Source organism: Nymphaea colorata, chromosome 14 (assembly GCF_008831285.2).
Source record: "Nymphaea colorata isolate Beijing-Zhang1983 chromosome 14, ASM883128v2, whole genome shotgun sequence".
Taxonomy (NCBI): domain Eukaryota; kingdom Viridiplantae; phylum Streptophyta; class Magnoliopsida; order Nymphaeales; family Nymphaeaceae; genus Nymphaea; species Nymphaea colorata.
The window spans coordinates 8,908,384-8,928,070 of record NC_045151.1 but is presented as its reverse complement, the minus strand read 5'-3'; the positions used below and the strand labels follow the sequence as shown (position 1 = coordinate 8,928,070).

General features: G+C 36.6%; 2 long non-coding RNA genes across 2 annotated transcripts; one reads left to right on the top strand and one right to left on the bottom strand.

Moving 5' to 3' along the window:
* Nucleotides 1-3,591: 3,591 nt before the first annotated feature.
* On the top strand, nucleotides 3,592-8,108 carry LOC126409241 (uncharacterized). Its single transcript, XR_007572096.1, has 3 exons — nucleotides 3,592-3,626; nucleotides 3,722-3,783; nucleotides 7,068-8,108. It is a non-coding gene; the product is annotated as an uncharacterized LOC126409241 (long non-coding RNA).
* A 202-nt stretch (nucleotides 8,109-8,310) lies between these two features.
* Nucleotides 8,311-11,631, bottom strand: LOC126409240 (uncharacterized). Its single transcript, XR_007572095.1, has 2 exons — nucleotides 11,469-11,631; nucleotides 8,311-8,882 (listed from the first exon to the last, which is right to left on the bottom strand). It is a non-coding gene; the product is annotated as an uncharacterized LOC126409240 (long non-coding RNA).
* Nucleotides 11,632-19,687: the final 8,056 nt, after the last annotated feature.

Sequence of the window (19,687 nt, the reverse complement as noted above, 5' to 3'; positions counted from 1 at the left end):
CTCATTTAGTTTTAAAAGAAGATACAAGCATCATTCCCCAATTTGGCCAAAACACGTTTGAAAATAACATGTTTTCTAACATTTTGAAATCTTCATTTCATCAAAAGGGTGAGTTTTACTTGCTTTCAACTCTCCTCTCAAAAGAGAACTTATTTTAAATCAAGTTCATATCTCTTAGAACAAAATCATGTGTTTGGTAAAAAGAGATTTCAAAATCAATCCATTTGCTAAGAAAACTTAACTATCTTTTGTCCTAAATTAACACATTCATTAAGAATGTGGCCATTTTCCTAAAAACTTTGATCACAAGTTGATCTCAATTTCAATCCAAAATCATGCGATGATATTGAATTTTCACAACAAAGAACTAGATCTCGACCTCCAAAATCCCAAAAATTTCAATCCAATTTCTAATTTTCTATCTAATATTCTAAATCAAAATTGCCAAAATCATCAAGCAAAACTCCAAAATATTGGATCAAAGTCACGATCCAAGTCAATTTTCAATGTCATTGCTATTTTGAAATCCAATTGGATTGGCACATTTCAACAAAAACAGTGGTCTCTAATTTAAATATTGCTCAATTTTTTTTTAATTTTGTTCAAAGAATTAACTCAATTTCTTTCAAATAGCTTATCAAAATAAGTCAATTTTTTAAACAACTTGATCAAATTTCATTCCAATTTACCTAAAACAAGCTAAGAATCACTTGTTCAAATCCAAGTTCAAAATGAACTTTCACTTTCAATTTCAACCCTCTATGGATGAGTATATAGAATTACATCAAATGATACATGATCCGAGAAATACTTAGTCTTTGGCCCAATTACTCCTGTTAAAGGCAATAAGAATGGTTGAACTTCGTACTGAGGGGTGGATTCATTTCTCTTAAAATTTTTCTCAAAACTCAATTTAAAATTTTTGCTATTTCGCATAACTCTCGCACCTAATCGGCACCCCGAGGATGGGAGGGCTGAAAATAGATGGCGACCATGATGGGACACATTATCTTTCGTCTAAGGATTTCTTGGATCATATATAAGTCATTTTTACAATGTCGGTTATTAATTGCATGAACCTTTCATGTCAATACCTACCAGCATCGTAGCATCATATTTGTATGCATTTAGGACTAATTAAAGAGATTTTTTGTTCCCTTAGTTATATAAATTGTCCTACTTTTCCTTGATTTATGAGTTGTATGGAGCCTATATATGCTCTCTCAATTTTTCAATCTATCTCTTAAGAATGTATGCAATGATCTATTTATTTCGTATCTCCTCATGAATTTTCAAAAACAATCTTCACCTATATCATGTCTCAGTCATCATGTTGTCAGATGAATTTTCAAAAACAATCTTCACCTATATCATGTCTCAGTCATCATGTTGTCAGGGTTTTCAAGAATATTAGTCCAAAATATAGTCTTACAACTAAACCACCCAATTGAATTGAGAAGTCTCCCCATTAGTACTAAAATAAACAATAGTCTTGGTATGTCAATAGGTGAACAAGGAGAACTAAAGAGCCCAAATTTAGAAAAGCCTTAGAAAAGTCTATGCCAGTTTCCTAGATTTGGTATATAGGCATACCTCAAAATTTTGGATAAAACAGGATGAATCGACCCATTTATTTTCTGTAGGTTCCAAGGTCAATTTTTAAAATGATGCATATAGGCAAGAGTCTTAGGAAATGTATTATCAACTGTTTGATTTATCCTCAATTGCTTACTTGAATGTATAAAATGAAATGTCCTACATTATCTTCAAGTCCATGTCCAAATCCAATGTCATGCTCTTCTCGAGTCTGTATTGGGTCAATTTATGTCAATATCAAACCAAGCTTTCTTTTGTCTAGATGAACTTGGAAAGCATTTTTCTCTATGACCATATCCTATTCGGGTTATGTCAAGGTCGATCTGGGGTTCGCATAATCCCAAGTGGAGTCTACCTACCTCAATGGTATCTTTCATGGCACCCAATGTTCCAAAGTATGTTTTCGGACCACTTAAAAGATTGCGGTCTCGAAGAGGTAGTCAATTTTGTCATGCAGCCTATGAACGGTAATCTAATGAATTGTCACAAAAAGCACGTTTTATTAAAAAAAAAACACATATAAAATGTGAAATACAAGTCAGTCGTATAAAACGTGAAAAAAACACATTTTTAAAAATAAAAACCAAAAACAAAAAACGGTATAATACCCGTATTATATGTTTGTTTTCCATTTTTTGTTGTTTTTTACCATTTTTTCATTTTTTATTGATTTTTTTTCAAGATTTATTAAATATTTTAAATTTTTAAAAAATTCACCGAGATATACAACTTTGCTGTATTATACCCAAGAAAGTCCTTGCCGTAAATACCCATACACGTTTTTTGTAACAATGGCCTAATCCATGTAGAAAAAGATGAAACTCAATGACTAATACATTTTGGTTTTCCTTAGGTGAAATGACAATCACCCCAGATGAATACATTGTATGTTTGCCCAAGTGAGAAGGTGACCCAAGAGAACCAATTCTTTGTCAATCAAGTTCAAGTCAAAACTCTAGAAGTGATTCACAAACTCTGGGAAAATGTAGTTGGTCATTTCTAGAAAAAGATCGATATCAATACCTCCAATTGAAAGAACTTGGAGAAACATATTCCCAATATGTCAATCGTGTTTCACTCTCTAAAAGTGTTGTAGACAAATACAAAAATTCTATGGCAACTTGCACTGTGCGTCTCACCTTCTTCAACAATGAAGCTCACATAATGGACTTCCACACAATTCACCTCTTCAGAAAATGAGGGCACATCAAAGTCCATCATGTGTCCATAGCAATGGCAGCAGTGGCATTCATTTACTAATGATTGACCAAATTAATGTGTCTCCGCATTACAAGCATGGTTTTACAAACAGGTGGGGCCATAATCAGGTCATTTTCAAAACACCAATGGCTAGTTATCCAATGTAGAGCACAACTGTGTGAAGATGGAGGAAGTGAACGATTGTGCCATCATTTCGGACTTCTTTGACTAAGAAATCATCAAATCAAGATACACTTACAATCCAGTTAGAGGAAGTCTTCTGCTAGGACCATTTTTCACAATTGACTACTATATAGAGCATTGCATCAGACAATTGTCATAGCATCAAAGGCATGCCCAGAAAATTGAACCACAGAGAGCCATTGTGGAGTGCGAGTTGGATACCAAAGAGTGGTCCAAAATATACATCTGCACCCAATAATGTTGAGAATCATTTGTCCACTTGTACCTTGCCATTGATCCAAGCATGCTCCTGAATATGTAAAATGGTAGAATGAAGTCCACTCATCTATCCTTTTGTCTTAGATCATCATGTCTAGTTCAAACGATATAGTCAACCAAGTCAAATTGCGTCAAGTTTTGTCAAGTCTTTGTTTCATGTAGTAGTTTTTTTCCTTGTTATTTCACCAACAACAAAATTTTTGAAATCTAGTAATCGAAGCAAGTTGAAAGGTAAGTTGTTCATTACAATAGCTTTAAGAAAAAACTTATCAATGAAATCCTTTTCCACTTTCCTGATCATGCCTGAAATTGTTTGTTTTTGTCCTTGTCTTGCAGAAAAAATTGCTAATGGAACTTGATGAACCTACGTAAGTGTGATCCACTTCAACTTTGCATTTCCCCCTTGGTGTGTTTTCCTCAATAATTCTACAAGCTTTGATTGCCATTGGCTTGATATTTGTAGGTACATTATGACATGCAAGAACATCATTGTCGTGAATTCCAGCCAAATAATAGTTGAATCAAGTAATTCCTCCTCTATATTGCTCCAAACAAAATTTGAAATCAACTTCCCTTCATTTTGAATTGCATGTGACCAAAGTAGACTCTTTGATCTAGGCATTTTGCCCTCCCTCTTAAAGTCTAGCTATCAAGTATCAAGCACTTGAGGTTCAGAACCAATAAAATATAAATCTCATTTCATCTTAAAAAAATCATACATAAATAATAAAAGTAAAACAAACTTACAAAGACAACTACAAATCAGGCCTTAGCCGAATATCTATGCACAAAATATAGATTCTATCGAAAAAAAAACAAATTTTCAAAACAAATTTTCATAACAATGTTGGTCAATTAAACTGCTGTCTTTTCCTTGCCTACAATAACAAATTGGAGAACTCATATATGAACCGAAAGCAAAGCATCTGATTCAAGTTAAACAGGTCATGTACACATGATAATGCTGACGATGAAGCTTTTTCTCTTAAAGCAACTTGTTAGTGAATCAGATTGTTAAAAGAACCAGAAATAATAACCATATAAAGTACTATTAAGTATTTACAAACTAAAAAAACCGAAGATACAGATATCTAATAGCTATGCACAAACTATTAACTTCCTATCCAAAATCAAACTAAAAAAATCAAGATTCCACAAAAAAGAAGAAGAAATAAATAGTACGTATTAAGTTAGTCTACTTGAATATTTGAAGTTTAAGTCTAACTTTCTAAGTTTCTAATGTACAGAAGAAACGGAAGGCACAGAAAATCCAAAGTTTCCAGGGCAAAGAGTTTCTAACACATAGACAATCCAATGCACAAATAAAACCCAAAAAAAAAAAAAGCAAAAAGCTACGTCTTGAATATTTTAGTATTACTTACCTAAAATATCCGATGCACGTGCAAATCGACTAAAAAATCCAATGCACATTCTACCTAAGTGGGCGTCGATGATAAACACCGGTGTAGAACGAGGTCGGATAGTCAGAGGTCAGCTGGGTGCTGGAAAATGCACGTGTCCATCGAAGTCGAAAATTGCTTGGGTTTTGAGTTCCCCCAATTCTGAAAATCGTTAATCCTAAAAATGGTGGTTGGGTTGACTCGTTTTCCTCCGTCGTCGACAAAATTTTCAGAAATTATAATTGATGCCACTACCAGAAAAAAAAAATCACGTTCTACGAAAGACGTGAAAAGAATGCGTTTTAAACTTTTTTTTTTTTCACATCATTTTCCATTTTTTGATTTGTCATTTCGTTTTTGCACATTTTTTCACAATTTTTGCAAAAATAACGCATGCTTTGTGATAAACCGATAGTGTCCATAGGAACCTTAGAAATTGGAGCCGTGCCAGGAAGAACATCAATAACAAACTCTGTCTCTTTGCCTGAGGCATGCTTGACAAATATTTAGGAATAACGTCAGGAGAGCGTTTTACCACCTCTACGTTTTCTAGAGTCGGTAGAGGCTCTGACCAAGTGACACTAGAATGATAGGCTGAAGCACCTCTCTCAATTAGCCTCTGAGTTTGAGGGTATATATTAATTTCTTGTTTGTAACTATGCCATTCAAGAGACATTCCATCCACTGTCACTACTCCCTGTTGCTGCCACTTCCTGTTGTTGCTGCTCTCTGCTGTGGCGCAGGATCTTCTGTCGCCTGATCAGTGAGGCCCTGCTCTGGTCGATGGCAGTATCTTCCAAACCTCTGTCTTCTTCTCAGCTTCCACCTGCTGCATGGCGTCCGATTGCTGTCATCTACCTAAGCTTCCAATGCTTGCAAACACTGTCTATCTAAGCTGCGTCGCCCGACCTCTTTCTGCAATCACGTGACTGATCTGTTGTGTTGCCTCCTTTGCCTCCTTGTTCTCGTTTTAGCAAGTGCTCTCTCTTTGGTATTATTCTATGTCACAGTTGTTGGTTGTTCGTTGCTATGCTGTTGTCCATCACTGGCATATTCTCTTAGCTCATTGACTGTTAAGTTATTGCTTTGGGATGGTGGAATTAGCCTCTTCTACTGTTAATACTAACCAGGCAGAGGTTGAGGCCCCTAGAACTGAAAATATACCAATTCAGGTTACCACCATTCGTCTCTTTAAGGAAAATTATCTTCAATGGTCCACTGCTATCACTATGGGGATTGCTGGTCGAGGCCGAATTGCCTATGTCAATGGGAAGAAGGCTGAACCACCTAAGACTAGCCCAGCATGGGATACATGGTTTCTTGAAGACAATCAAGTAAAGACTTGGATTGTTGACTTTGTTTCTTCTTATATTCAACCTCTTATTCTTCGCAAGAGGACTGTCAAAGACATGTGGTGCATTTTAGAACAAATGTATGGCCAAAAGAAGAAGGATGTTCGCGTGTATCAGTTAATGAAGGATGTCTATGCCCTACGACAAGGGGAACTTTCCATGGCTGATTTTTATGCGATGTTGAAATGAAAGTGGGAAGAGCTCGACTACTACTCTGATTATGCTTGGAGTTGTCCACAGGACCAGTTGTGTCATTGGACCAAAGAATGGAAGAACACAGTGTTTGTATTCTTAGCAGGGCTGAATGATGATTTCGGAGGCATAAGGAGTTATATTCTTAATTCTGAGGAACTGTGTAGCATTGAAGATGCCTACTCTCATGTTGAAGTTGAAGAGCAAAGACGCCTTGTTCTTATAGGGAGGAAAGAGGCCCATATCTCATACACTGAGAGGTCTGCCCTTGTTAGCCGAGCTCCTATGGATGCTACCCGACCTCCTTGAAAATGCACTCACTACAAGAAAACTGGTCATACCATGGATTTTTTGTTGGGATTTGCCTCCTCAAAAGAAGAATAGTCGTGGGAGGTCTTCTAGTGGGAAGAAGCCTATTTTTGATGTCACAAACCCTAATGGAGGAAAAACACCTATCTCTGCTGAACATATTCGTGAGCTTTGTGCACACCTAAATCAGATTGAGACCAGTCAAACCGAGGCATCAGATGATGTGAAAGTTAATAGTGTCCTCGTTATTTCTAGAGAAAAAGGTAATTCTTGTATGGGAGAGTTGATTGTTGACAGTGGTGCCACCCACCACATGACCGGCAATCCTAAGTTTTTTCATGAGTATAAGTTTTCTTCAGGGAAGGAACGAGTTTCTCTTGTCGATGGTTCTTCTATCTCTGTGGCTGACAAAAGAAGACTCTCACTTTTAAACAAGTTCTTAGTTCACAATGCTCTACATGTTCCTCATCTTCCCTTGAACCTCTTGTCAGTCAGCAAGATTATGAAAGAGTTAAATTGTGAACTGATTTTTTATGTTGATCGTTGTATTTTGCAGGACTTGGTGATAGGAAAGAGGATTGGGATTGTTTTGGTTTCTGAAGGGCTATATCATTTACCATGCATGTTCTTATGACAACGGTTAGAAAAACAAAGAAGAATAGAGAGGATCTCCTTCAGTTGTTCTTGTATTGGCTTGAACGTCTTGGTCATCTCCCTTTTGAAATTTTGAGATAGTTATTTCTTGATTTATGTTTTAATTTAGATATGAATATGATATCTTGTGATGTATGTCATTTTGCTAAACATGTAGTGTGGGGACCTTCAGGAATTCATTCTCATCATGGCTTTCAGTACTTCATTACCTTTATAGATTATTTCTCTCGCAACACTTATTGAAAGACCGTAGTGAAGTGTCTAATATCATAGAGACTTTCATTGTTCTTATGGAGACTCAATTTGAAAGCTCTGTTAAGACCTTTCGGCGTGACAATGCCCATGAGTATATGTGTCAATCTGTTGATAATTTCTTTCAAAAAAAGGGATTGTTCATGAGACGTCTTGTAGTTATACTCCTCCCCAAAATGGGGTAGCTGAGAGAAAGAACCGTCAGTTACTTAATGTCACTAGGGCTCTCTTGTTTCAAATGAACCTTTCAAAACAGTATTGGGGTGATGTTGTTCTCACTAGTGCATATTTAATCAATTGTATGCCTAGTCGTGTGCTGAATGGGCGAACTCTTTTGTCTATGCTACCAGGGAGTCGTCAACCCTTTCCTCTTCCACCTTGTGTTTTTGGTTGTGTCTGCTTTATTCATAATCACAATCCTAATGTTAAAAAACTTGGTCCATGGTCGATTAAGGGTGTATTTGTAGGCTATTCTCCCACTCAAAAGGGGTATAAGTGTCTTGATCCCTCTACTGGTTGTGTCTATGTCACTAAGGATGTCACTTTCTTGGAACATGTCTCCTTTTTTGTTGAGAATTCTCTTGAGGGGGAAAAGTCTCTGTCAAGGGAAAAGTATTCTCTGAGTCAAGAAATTCAATTCATAGATTTTCTGGAATAAAAAAAGGAAGAGAGTCAAGTAACTTACAGATGTTCCTGAGCATGAGAAGGATGAAGGTTGTTCTACTGGAACTGAGGAGGAATGCATTGTCACAAAAAACGTGTACATGTATTAAAAAAGGTAGGTATAATACGACAAAATTGTATATCTCGGGAATAAAATGAGAAAACAGTAATTTTTTAAAAAATAAATAAATAAATCTTGATAATTATATAAAAATAAAATAAATGAGAAATTAAAAAAACATTGAAAAATGACTAGATAAGCAACAAATTAAAATTAGATAATGAAAACTAACAGTCTGGCAAATACATAACTAACAAAAGTTTATTGCCTTCATGGCTTTACAACACAAATGAAGTCATTCTTCACTTGGAAAGTGAAAAGAAAACATGTCTTAGTCTTCATCCCAAGAAGTGGAGTCATCTTCTTCATTTCTTGTACGCCTTGAAGCTCTTTGTCTTCCACTTCCATCAATATTTTATTCTTTTGAATCTGAAGACAAGTTTGTTGTCTCAGTATTTAAATTTTCTTCTTCAGCAAATGGGTTCACATGTTCAATGTAGATAGGATTTGCATTGGTCTTCTTCAATTCTAGAGCCTTGCTTTGCAAATGCATATTCATTCTAACGAAGACCAAATTTGTTAATCTTGATGGTGCAAGATTGTTTCTTTTCTTCATGTTAGCAGCATCAAATGCACTCCAATTTCATTCACAGGCTGATCCGCTGCATGGTTGACTTAAAATTTTGATTGCTATACTTTCAAGCATAGGAACAGAAGAACCGAACATCTCCCACCAAATCCCTAATATAATTAAAAAACAAAACAAAAATTAAAAGAAGAAGTGCATAACCAATAATGAATGTTGATTGCATAAATAGAAAAACTAGTAAAGTGAGACACTTATGTGGATGTGCAAATAACAGTCATGGCTAATCCCTTGGAAAACAATGTAGGATCTTTATTATGACATTTGACCAACTCAATAGCTATTTCAGAATAGTCTTCATAAGAAACAAGTTTCCTTGTCACTATGTCCAAACCCTCACGAACTTCTTCATCCATTTTTACCATTTTGTTCCAAAATAAATAAGGATTTAAAAAAGCAGCTACAACATGTATTGGATTGTGCAAGTTACAAGTCCATCTCCAATCAATTATTTTCTAATATGGCATATATTTTTCCTTGTTGTCCTTACTTGCAGTCTTTATAACTTCTTTAGCTCTATCAAGCCTCATACAAATATCCCATAGTGGCTCCTTCTCCATCTACTATTTTTAATACTTTCACCAATGGTTCAACAAACATGATTATTTCTTTTCTCATATTCCAAAAATCTTCATTTTGAATAAGAAATGTAATCTCTCTTGCATGATCTTTTTCCACTTCTTCTACAAGTCTCCAATCATTGGAGGCAACCATGAACCTCAAATTTTCTTCTTGTTTTAAAATAGAATGTAAACAAATGAAATGAGAAGCAAACGTTGTTGCACCTGACTTTTCAACTTTTTTCCCTTTGTGTAAGTCCTCATTATATCTAAAGCTTGCTGCTTATTGTATATGAATTTGGCAATTTTTCTAGCTTTTGTCATGATAGATGCTACACTTTCCAAAGTATGCATATCTTCAAGCATTAAATCAATGCAATGAGCAGCACATGATGTAGTAAAAGTATTTGAATACCTTTCTTCAAGGATAAGTTTTTCCTTTCTGTAATTGCTTCCATTGTCTCTCACAATCTGTATAACATTTTTTGGCTCTATTTCTTCAATAGCTGAAGATCAAATTCAGTTAATAAGTATTTTTAGGAACCTTTTCTAATGTGTTGCTTTCCAAAATATCATACCCATTGGACAACTTACCAACAAATTTATGTATGATCTGCTTCTAATTGTATCCTTCCAAATATCTGACATAATAGTACACCCATATTGTGCCCATATAGCTTTTGTTTCTTCAATATATGCTTCAACCTCTTTCCTTGTATCATCTAGTAGCCTTCTTCTCGTTGTTTCACTACTTTGTGGGAAGTATCCTGGGCCATGCTGTGAAACAGCAACAACAAAATTCTTGAAATCATTCGATCGAAGTAAGTTGAATGGTAGATTGTTTATAGTCATAGCTTTAAAGAGGAGCCTATCAATATTATCATTTTCTTGTTCTTTGAACATGTTTGAAATTGTTTGATGTTGTCCTCCTTCTTTAGTCAATAAGTTTGAAGTTCAACTGGACGAACCTAAATATGCTCCACTTCCACTTGAACTTATTGGGTAGCTTTGCATTTTTTCCTTTTTTGTAGGCCTCTCATTAATACCTTGGAAAGATTTTAGTGCCATTTGTTTGGTATTTTCTAGCACATGATGACATATAGAAACATCATGACATAGGAGGCTCATAAATGATACTTAAACTGAGTGATTCCTCCTGCATATTGTTCTCCACAGAAATTGCAAATCAAATTTCCTTCTTCATTTAATTCTGGATGTTGCCAGAATATGTCTTTGCCTTTAGGCATGATTAGAGATTTACCGCCACCACCTAAACCATTCAACAAGTTAACAAATTAAGAAAGAATCAAAGAACTTAGTTCAAGGCTTCAAGCCACAGGACATATAAAGTTATAAACCCTAAACAAACCAAATATCATCAAAGTGCGTCGTGTATGCAAGAAGAAATTAAGCAACAGAAAAGAAAAAAAAGGAAGAAACACAACACTTTACACATGTTCTCTCAGCATGACAATGAACCCCAAAGGCGTCTACTGTGAATAGCTAGACAAAATTTTGCATTATAAATTTAGCATTCTGCAATTCTTTATTTTTAACATAATATAATGCACATGAAATACTTTTCCATAGGAACCCTGTAAAGCAAGTCTGCAAATGAACATATCCTAGCACAATAATGTTTAGACCGAATAACAAACAGAAGGTCCAGCTCATTATAGCCAATTAAACTGGGAAATGGCAGAACCTGACTATTAATGCTATTGAGATCGGACATTGAGATTCACTTGGCTAATTCAGGCTTGGGCAGTTTGCAGCCGTAAATCGGGCCAGCAAGACCCCATCCATAGCCGACCCTGCTCCCTGGCCACATCCCAGCAGTTCACATGGTTCAAAAGAATTGTCAATCAAGTTACAATCTCATTAAACTTTCAACGTGTCGTGCTCTAAGACAAAATTCATTGACTGAAGATATAGGTACTAGTTAGACTAAATAAAGCTCCCCGATTACGAACCTCAAAATACTAATAAAAAGGATAACAAATCCTAACGGAACCCAGAATGATGATGGCTTTGAAGTTTGAAGGAAAAAAGAGTAGCAGCAGAAAGAAAGTAGGCAAAACAAAAGTAAGAATGATTGTAAACTGTAAAACAGAGCCGAACCCTTGATGCTCGACTCCCGTCAGCCGCCAGCGATTCCCGTCGACTGACCCCTCTCACTGTCACCGCATGTCCGTCCAGCGGCTCCCCTCTTCAATCGAATGACAAAACGTTCTCCACTCTTCAGTCGAATGAGAAAACGAGGAGGAGACGTGAAGGAGGAATCAATTTTAACCTAGGCCCTCTTTTCCTATCTAAAAATGCATTTTTGCCATTAAAAGGGGCGATCAAGTTTAAAATAAACCAACTTTTTTATAAATATTACATGTGGTACCATTTTTTAAAACTAATCACGTGCCTTTTAAAAAAACGTGAAAGACACATATAAAATGCATTTTATACGCGTCTTTTCTTTTTTACTATTTTTGGGAAAAAAACATGTCTTATTACTGTTTTTTTTTTAAATGGTGTTTTTTGTGATAATGGAGGAACATAACCACTTGTTTGGGCAGGTTTACTCTAGGCAAAAATTGTGTATAGATGAGGTGACTAGTGGAAAGAATTTTACTCCCAATCCCAATGCTACATCTTCCCTGGATGACCCAAGTTGTGCTCGAGAGGAGTCAGTTGAAAAAGAGTTTTAGATGAAAGCTGCTATTGAAGAGCTACCCATCGCCCTTAGGAAGGGTATCAGATCATGTACTCAACATGCTATTGGTAACTTCATGGCATATTCTAAACTGAGCAAGGACTACAAATGTTTTATATCATCACTTTCTTTGGTTGTGATTCCCATGACTATTGTTGCAGCTCAGAGCAATTCCAAGTGGATTCATGCAATGCAAGAAGAGATGGAAGCTCTGAACAGAAATAAAGCATGGGAGGTCGTAAAGATCTCTAAAGCAGCTTATCTAGTTGGATACAAATGGGTTTACACCATCAAGTACAAACCATATGGGAGTGTTGATAGGTACAAAGCTCGCCTTGTGGCCAAGGGGTTTAGTCAGAAATATGGAATTGACTATTTGAAGACTTTTGCTCCTGTTACAAAGATGAAGATTGTTAGAGTTATTATCTCTTTAGCAATGATAAGGAGTAGAAGATGTATCAACTTGATGTTAAGAATGTGTTTCTCAATGGAGACCTTGAAGAGAAGGTGTATATGTGTATGCCCTCAGCATATGAGGAACCGGAAAAATGTTGTAAATTGAAGAAAGCTTTATATGGACTCAAACAACCTCCCTGAGCATGGTTTGAATGTCTCAGACTAGTTATGAGACAACAAAGTTATAATCGAGGAAATGAAGATCACACTCTCTTTGTAAAGAGGAAGGAGCATAAAGTTATTCTTTTATTAGTTTATATTGATGATATGATTGTTACAAGTGATGATGAAGACAAAATAACAAAATTAAAGGAGCTATTGGCTATCGAGTTTGATCTCAAGGACCTTGGCAAGCTGACATATTTTCTTGGTATTGAAATTGCTAAGTCAGGCACGAGCCTTGTGTTGAATCAACGAAAGTACACTTTAGATTTACTAAAGGAGACTAGAAAACTAGGGTGTAGACCTGCTTCTACTCCTCTAAATGCTGGACACAAGCTTAGTATTAAGGATGGAGAACCTCTATGTGAGAAGGCCAATGGACGGTATCAACGTTTGATTGGAAAGTTGAACTATCTTACTCTCACTAGACTTGAAATTACCTTTGCTATGAATGTGATGAGTCAGTTCATGCATGCTCCAACAGATGCTTACTTAAAGGCTGTCGACAGGATCTTGTGTTACTTAAAGAGAAATCCCAGCAAAGGGCTCCTATATGTTAGGCAAGGCCCTCTTGAGATTGACAGGTATTCTAATGCTGACTGGGTAGGCTCCTATGTCTACCTGGGAGGGAACCTCATAGTATGGAGGAGCAAGAGACAAAATGTTTGCTCCCGCTCTAGTGCAGAAGCTGAATATAGCGTAGTTGCTATGGAAGTGTCTGAGCTACTTTGGCTGAAGGTATTATTGACTGATATTGGTGTAAAGATTGAAGGGCCAATGAAGATGTATTGTGATAACAAGTCAGCTATCAACTTGGCCAACAACCCTGTGTTACATGACAGAACAAAGCATGTGGAGATTGACTGTCACTTTATCCAGTAGAGAATTGATGCTAAAGAACTGGCCTTACCATACATGAAGTCCAAAGATCAGACAGCTGATGTTCTAACTAAAGCCTTGTCCTTGACCTTGTTCGAGAGAAATGTATCCAAGTTGGGCATGTTTAATATGTATGCCCAACTTGAGGGGGAGTGTTGACGTGTTTGGCTGTTTTGGATCTTTGGTTCTGGGTTTGGATCTGATCCACTCTGTGGTTTTGTTGGGTTCTATTTATACCCATGTAACCCTTTTTTGGTGTGTGAATGAAAATTGAATGAGAGAGAACGTCTGGCTACTAGTGAGCGCCAGATTTCTCCTCCATGGGTTTTCCCTCGTGTTGAGGGTTTCCCACGTTAAATTTGTTTTCTTGTTTCTTTTCCATCTTTCTACAACTTGTAAGGAATGTTTATCAAACATGAAATACTTATATGGAAATGTACACCAAGGTGCAAAAATGTGTCCAAAGTGTAGAAATGTTCACCAAAGTGTGAAAATGTATGTTGAGGTGTGTGTACTTGAGTGCACCAAAGCACGAAAATCTTACACAATGGTATGTTCACTTGTGTGGGCCGAAACATAAAAATCTTTTGACGAGACACGTTCACTTGGGGGTGTCAAAGCGCAAAATCTTATATTATAATACAAACTTTGAAAACTTATGTAGACTAGTACGTTCACTTGTCTGTGCCTAAGCACAAAAATGTTATGTCAAGGAACATTCACTTGGAGGCATTGAAGTGCAAAATCTTATATCAAAGCATGTCTACTTGTGTGTGCAAAAGCGTGAAAATCTTACACAAAAGCAAGAGACTTGTGTATGCTGAAGTACAAAAGTTTATGCACTGGTACGTTCACTTGTGTGCGCCAAAGTGCAAAAATCTTATGTTGAGGTATGTTTAGTTGGGGGCGTCAAAGTGCAAATTTTTTATACCAGAACACAAGATTTTTTAAAACTTGTGTGAGCTGGTACGTTTGCTTGGGTGCGCCACAACGTGACATCTTATGCCAAGGCACATTTACTTGGGGGCACCAAAGTGTGAAATCTTATATCAATGCATGTTTTTGTAAAACTGTATGTGTTAAAGTGCAGAAATTTTGTGCCGAAGAACTAAAACATTGCGCTGAAGAACAAAATCATTTTGAAACTTGTGAAACTTGGATGCACTGAAGTGTGAAATTATGTGAGAAAGCAAGAAACTTGTATGAAATTAGGAGACTTGTGTGCACTGATGTGTGGATTTGGAAAACTTGTGAAATTAGAAAACTTGTATGCATTGAGGTACAAGATTTTGAAAGTCTGTATGCATCGAGGTGCAAAATGTGAACTTGGAAAATTAGTAGGTGTGAAATTGGAAAAAATTTTGTGCATTGGTGTGTAAAATTTGAAAAACATATGTGTGGATGGAAAACTTGTGGGCATTCAAATGTGAATTTGGAAAACTTGTATCCTTTAAAGTGCAAAATTGAAAAGCATGTGTGCACTGAGGTGCAAATTTGGCAAAACCTGTATGCATTGGGGTGCGAGTTTTGAAAAACCTATGAAATGTGAAATTAGAAAGCATGTGTACATCTAAAACTTGTGTAAAAAGATGAAGAACTTGTATGATATTGGAAAGCCTCAATAAATGTTTGAAAATTCTACAATAATGGCATATACTTAAATGTGAAGATTGTATTGATAGGAAATTTTTGATACAACTGGATTATGCATAGGATTTCTTCAAATGATAGAACTTCCTTGACAACATAAAGATTGTTAACATCCCAAAATTTTCCATCTCAGTTGATGGAAGCAATTTCAAAATCTTACAAAATAATTTCACAAAATAATTGTAAAAAACTTTAATTCCAAAGAAAATTTTGAATCTAAGCACAATTTATGTTTGAATCATGAATTTAACTTGTAGCACAAATCCCAATGCAGAATTACAAGTCCAAATCCTAATCAAGTACTTAAAATTAGATCCAAATTAAGATTTGAATCAAAATCCAATTGCAACATCATTTGGAATTCATATCTAATTTCAAAATCCAAATCTGGATTCAAATATGGAAACAGGATCTGATTTAGGATCTAAGTTGCCAAGTGGGTCCACATGTGGGCCCCACTGGCTTGCATGGCTAAAGCCTACCAGGAGGCCATGCATCATCCCTTCTTTTTCAAAATATCGCACTTCATTTGAAAATCCATCATTTTTACTGAAATTGGGTAAGATCATCATTGAACTTCATGGGAAAAGAGAGTGATTTATTTCTTTCTCTCTTCATTAATTAAAAAAAAAAAAACTCTCTAATTAAAGAAAGGCCTTAGTTCCAAAGAAGCTACGATTGCTTCTAACCATCCTACTTAAGGCAAGTAAGTTCAGCCTATGTGCACCCAAAAGTGGCACCACACCCTCACTTAGCTCAGTAAACTTGAGCTCAGCCTAGTCAAACCAATCTAAAGGTAGGTCTACCTCATGGTCCAGCTACTGGCCAGGAATGGACCCTAACTAGATCAAGTTCACGTTGACTAAATTTGATCAAAATGAAAATCAAAATTGAGCTCAATCAAATCATGACCAAGTGCTTTCTAAGCTCGAATTCATCAAATTACCTCAAACCAAGTCTAGATTCACTCGCAATGATGAGCTCTTAGTCAATTGGTCAAATTTGATCAAATTTAGACAATTTTGTCCTCCCATGATCAAATTGAATTCATCGAACCCAAATTTGGTTTTTCTATGCAAATCAAATACACATTTGGATTTGCCAAGTGTACAAATCAAATGCAAATTGAAAATCAATATTTTATATTGAAATTTGATTCGATTAAATCCATTTTCAAATTGAATCATGGATAAAATGTCCCTTTTCAAACCAAACTTGACAAGATTTTTCAAGTCTTTCAAAATTAAATTGAGTTATCATGCGTGAATTTGCAATTCATAACATTTAGAGCTTACTCACTAGGTTCGAACCTAACATGCTCAATTTCAAAAATTCAAACCCAAGGTAAGGTATTTTCATCAAGATTTTCAGCCAAACTAGGTGTTTGAAATCTAAACTTTGATCCAAATTAGACTTGACTAGGTATGGACTATGGTTGATCAGACCTACCCGAGCACAGCCAGCTCAAGTGTGTGGGCTAGGTATGCTTGGTTGGAGTCATTTAAGAAGATTAAAACTTATTTAATCTTCCTTCTCAAATCAACGATCCATTGATCATGGATTGGGCCAATGAAAAATCAAATTTTTTTAATTCATTGGTCGAATTGGAGGCTGGTTGAGGTGGCAGCAACCACAGCCTATTTTCTAAAAATTTAAATCAATTTTAATTCCAGCTTGACACCTAGCTGGACCTATTCTAACTTACCAGCTCAAAAGGGGGCAGATTCCCCAAGACTTGTGCATGCTCTAAGAGGGAATTAGAGTGGTAGCTGTGCAGCTACCTCCTCTCCTTTCCTCTTTAATTTCATCTCTATATAAACCCACCTTGAGAGCCAAGGTGGGGGGATGATAATTTGAGATTTTTCTAACATTTCCTCTTAGTTGCAGCTAAGTTGCAACCAAAAGCAAGTTGAGCCAAGTTGCAGCCAAGACCAGCAATAGGAAGAAGAAGAGAAGAAGAAGCCGCCATCCCAACTTTCTCCCTTTCTCTCTTTTTCTCTCTCTCATTCCCAACTCTTGCTCTCAAACTTGCTAAGCTCCGGAATTTAGATGACCCTTGTTTAGGATTTTCATCACAAGGAAATCCCCATCATCCTTGAAATTTCCTGCAAAGAATAACTCTCTTTCAGCCTTGCTAAGCTCGGATTTGGCATAGATTCATGTTTAGGATTGCTGGATTTTGTGAACCAGCCAAGAGAAGCCTCAATCACCTAGGCCGACCACAAGGTATGAGCAATTTCAATTTGTTCTTCATGCATTTTGCTTCTTGTTGTCATTGTAGTTCCATATTCATGGGGAGGGTTTTATTTTGTTTTTATTTTATAGCTAGCAATGATGTCCAGCTAGGAAAAATATGATCAAATGTACATGTTAATGCATCTATTCATGCATAAACCGGTTTTCTAAAAAAGAGAACTCATGAATCATTTTTTGGAAAAGGCCCCAAGGCCATGTCCCTTTCAAAAACAGCTGGCCTAACCCATTTCTAACTCTCCACCATGAGTAAATCCCATGGTGAGAGAGAACTTTTCATTTGCTGCAATATGCAATTAAATTTGTCATCTTCATTATTATCTACACAAATGATCTTTCATAATATCAAATTTTGACATCTTCGATTTTTCTTCTTGCAAAGTGAACAACCTTTTAAGGTGGAAACAAGAAACATGAAAAAGAGAATATTAGAGATGGAGCTAGAACAACCCCATGCAAGTGACAAGGGAAAAAAAAAACCCTCCTCAAGCACATTTCCAAAGATGGAGACAAATGATCTAGAGTATGTGGAATACAGAAAATTCTGAGAGTACATGATCATGTTCAATGAAGAGCAGCCTCAGGCAAAAATGGCCAAAAAGAAAAAGAAAAGGACAAAAAAATATTCCTCAAGCAGCTCTGATTTTTTAAAAAAAACTACTGCGGCGTCAAGTAGTGAGGAAGAACAAAAAGACTCCCAAGAAAAAGAAAAAAAGAACATTCTAGAAAATTAAACTCCAAGAAGTTAAAAAGAAGTTGAACATAGTTTAGCTCAAAGGCAAAACAAAAGAAATTTTACATGTGAAGACTTCTACGAGAGCTTCGAAAATGACAACCACATCAAAAACTAGCTTAAAAAAAATTATCAAGTTTGATTGTCATGGAGACCCGAAGGAGCACTTGGCTATGTTCTTTGCAGAATGCTACAAATTCCATAACAATCATAGAGCTTTCTTTCGATGCTTTCTTAGGAGCCTAGAAGGAATTGCAGCACAGTGGTACATGAGCACATTAATCCTGTAGAAATGAAGAATTTGGAAGCCAACCAAAATTGGAGATATTTTGAAGGAAAGTAGAGGTTGTTGATGAAAAGGTCACATCTACCCACATTAAGTCCTTCATCATGTCCTTGTGTGTGCATGAGGAGATCACATCTCTCCTCGTGCCAAGCTGGTTCTCTCAACGAATCGCAGGGCTTCTCTACCACTTTGGTGCTTCTCCTCCAATTAATGCATCATAGAGAGTTTCTGCAACTCCTCCTTCACAACTAGGTATGGTCTCTCTCTCTCTCTCATTTGGTCGGCTGAAATGGTTGTCTGATGAACAAAGGGAGGCCTCCAACCTACTACTCCATCAAAAGGGAACAAGCCCTCCAATGGTCGGAGGACCTATCATAGAGGGCCCTCACCACCCCGTCTGAGAAGGCCCTTGTGGGAGACCATCTGGCCTTTGGACGCATGGGAGGTCCCCCCTCCACGGCTTTTTTTTGCATGGGAGGCAGTGGGTTCTGCCCTCTTTTTCTCTGCCATGGATGATTAAAAAATCCCAACTATGATTTGAGCTTCACATGTTGATTGTGATCAAAGAATCGACCGAAGACATAGTGGACGGCCCTAGCTAACCCAAAGAGAGATAAAAAAAAGAAAAAGAAATGGATGACTAGGTGAAGACACAAGATGTTCGGAAGGTGGTAGCAGCACTTGTTTTATCTTTGTCCCCACTAGCCACCAGCCATATTGATATTTTAGTGTTGTCGCACCATTAATTCAGTCATCCCCATATGGATATTCTTCCATATGATTGGAAAAGTGAATGAAAGGAAGGAGTTAAGACCATGGCAGGATGTCAGTGGCATGCTTCCCCTTCATCTCAGTGACCTTTTCCAAATTGGGAATCTGTGGTTAGGTAGACCTTCACCACATTATCATGTTAAAAAATGCACCACATCTTTTTAGGAGCTCATTATTGCCCTCCAACAGCTGTCATTTGGGCACTTTGAGAGGTAACGATAGTGATTCAATTTATTTAATGGAGCAAGTTCTCAACTTTGTTAGGTTGCAGGATTTAGACTTTCTGCATATGCCTTTCAGCTACCACTCTGCTTCTATTTACAGCATTAATGGCAAAGACATGCGCTGACATTGTTGGCGTCCTCCACATTTACTTTTGAATTCCTGGTTCCCTGGAATCCATTGAATAAACCTTGAACCAAAACAACACCATTGATGCAAAT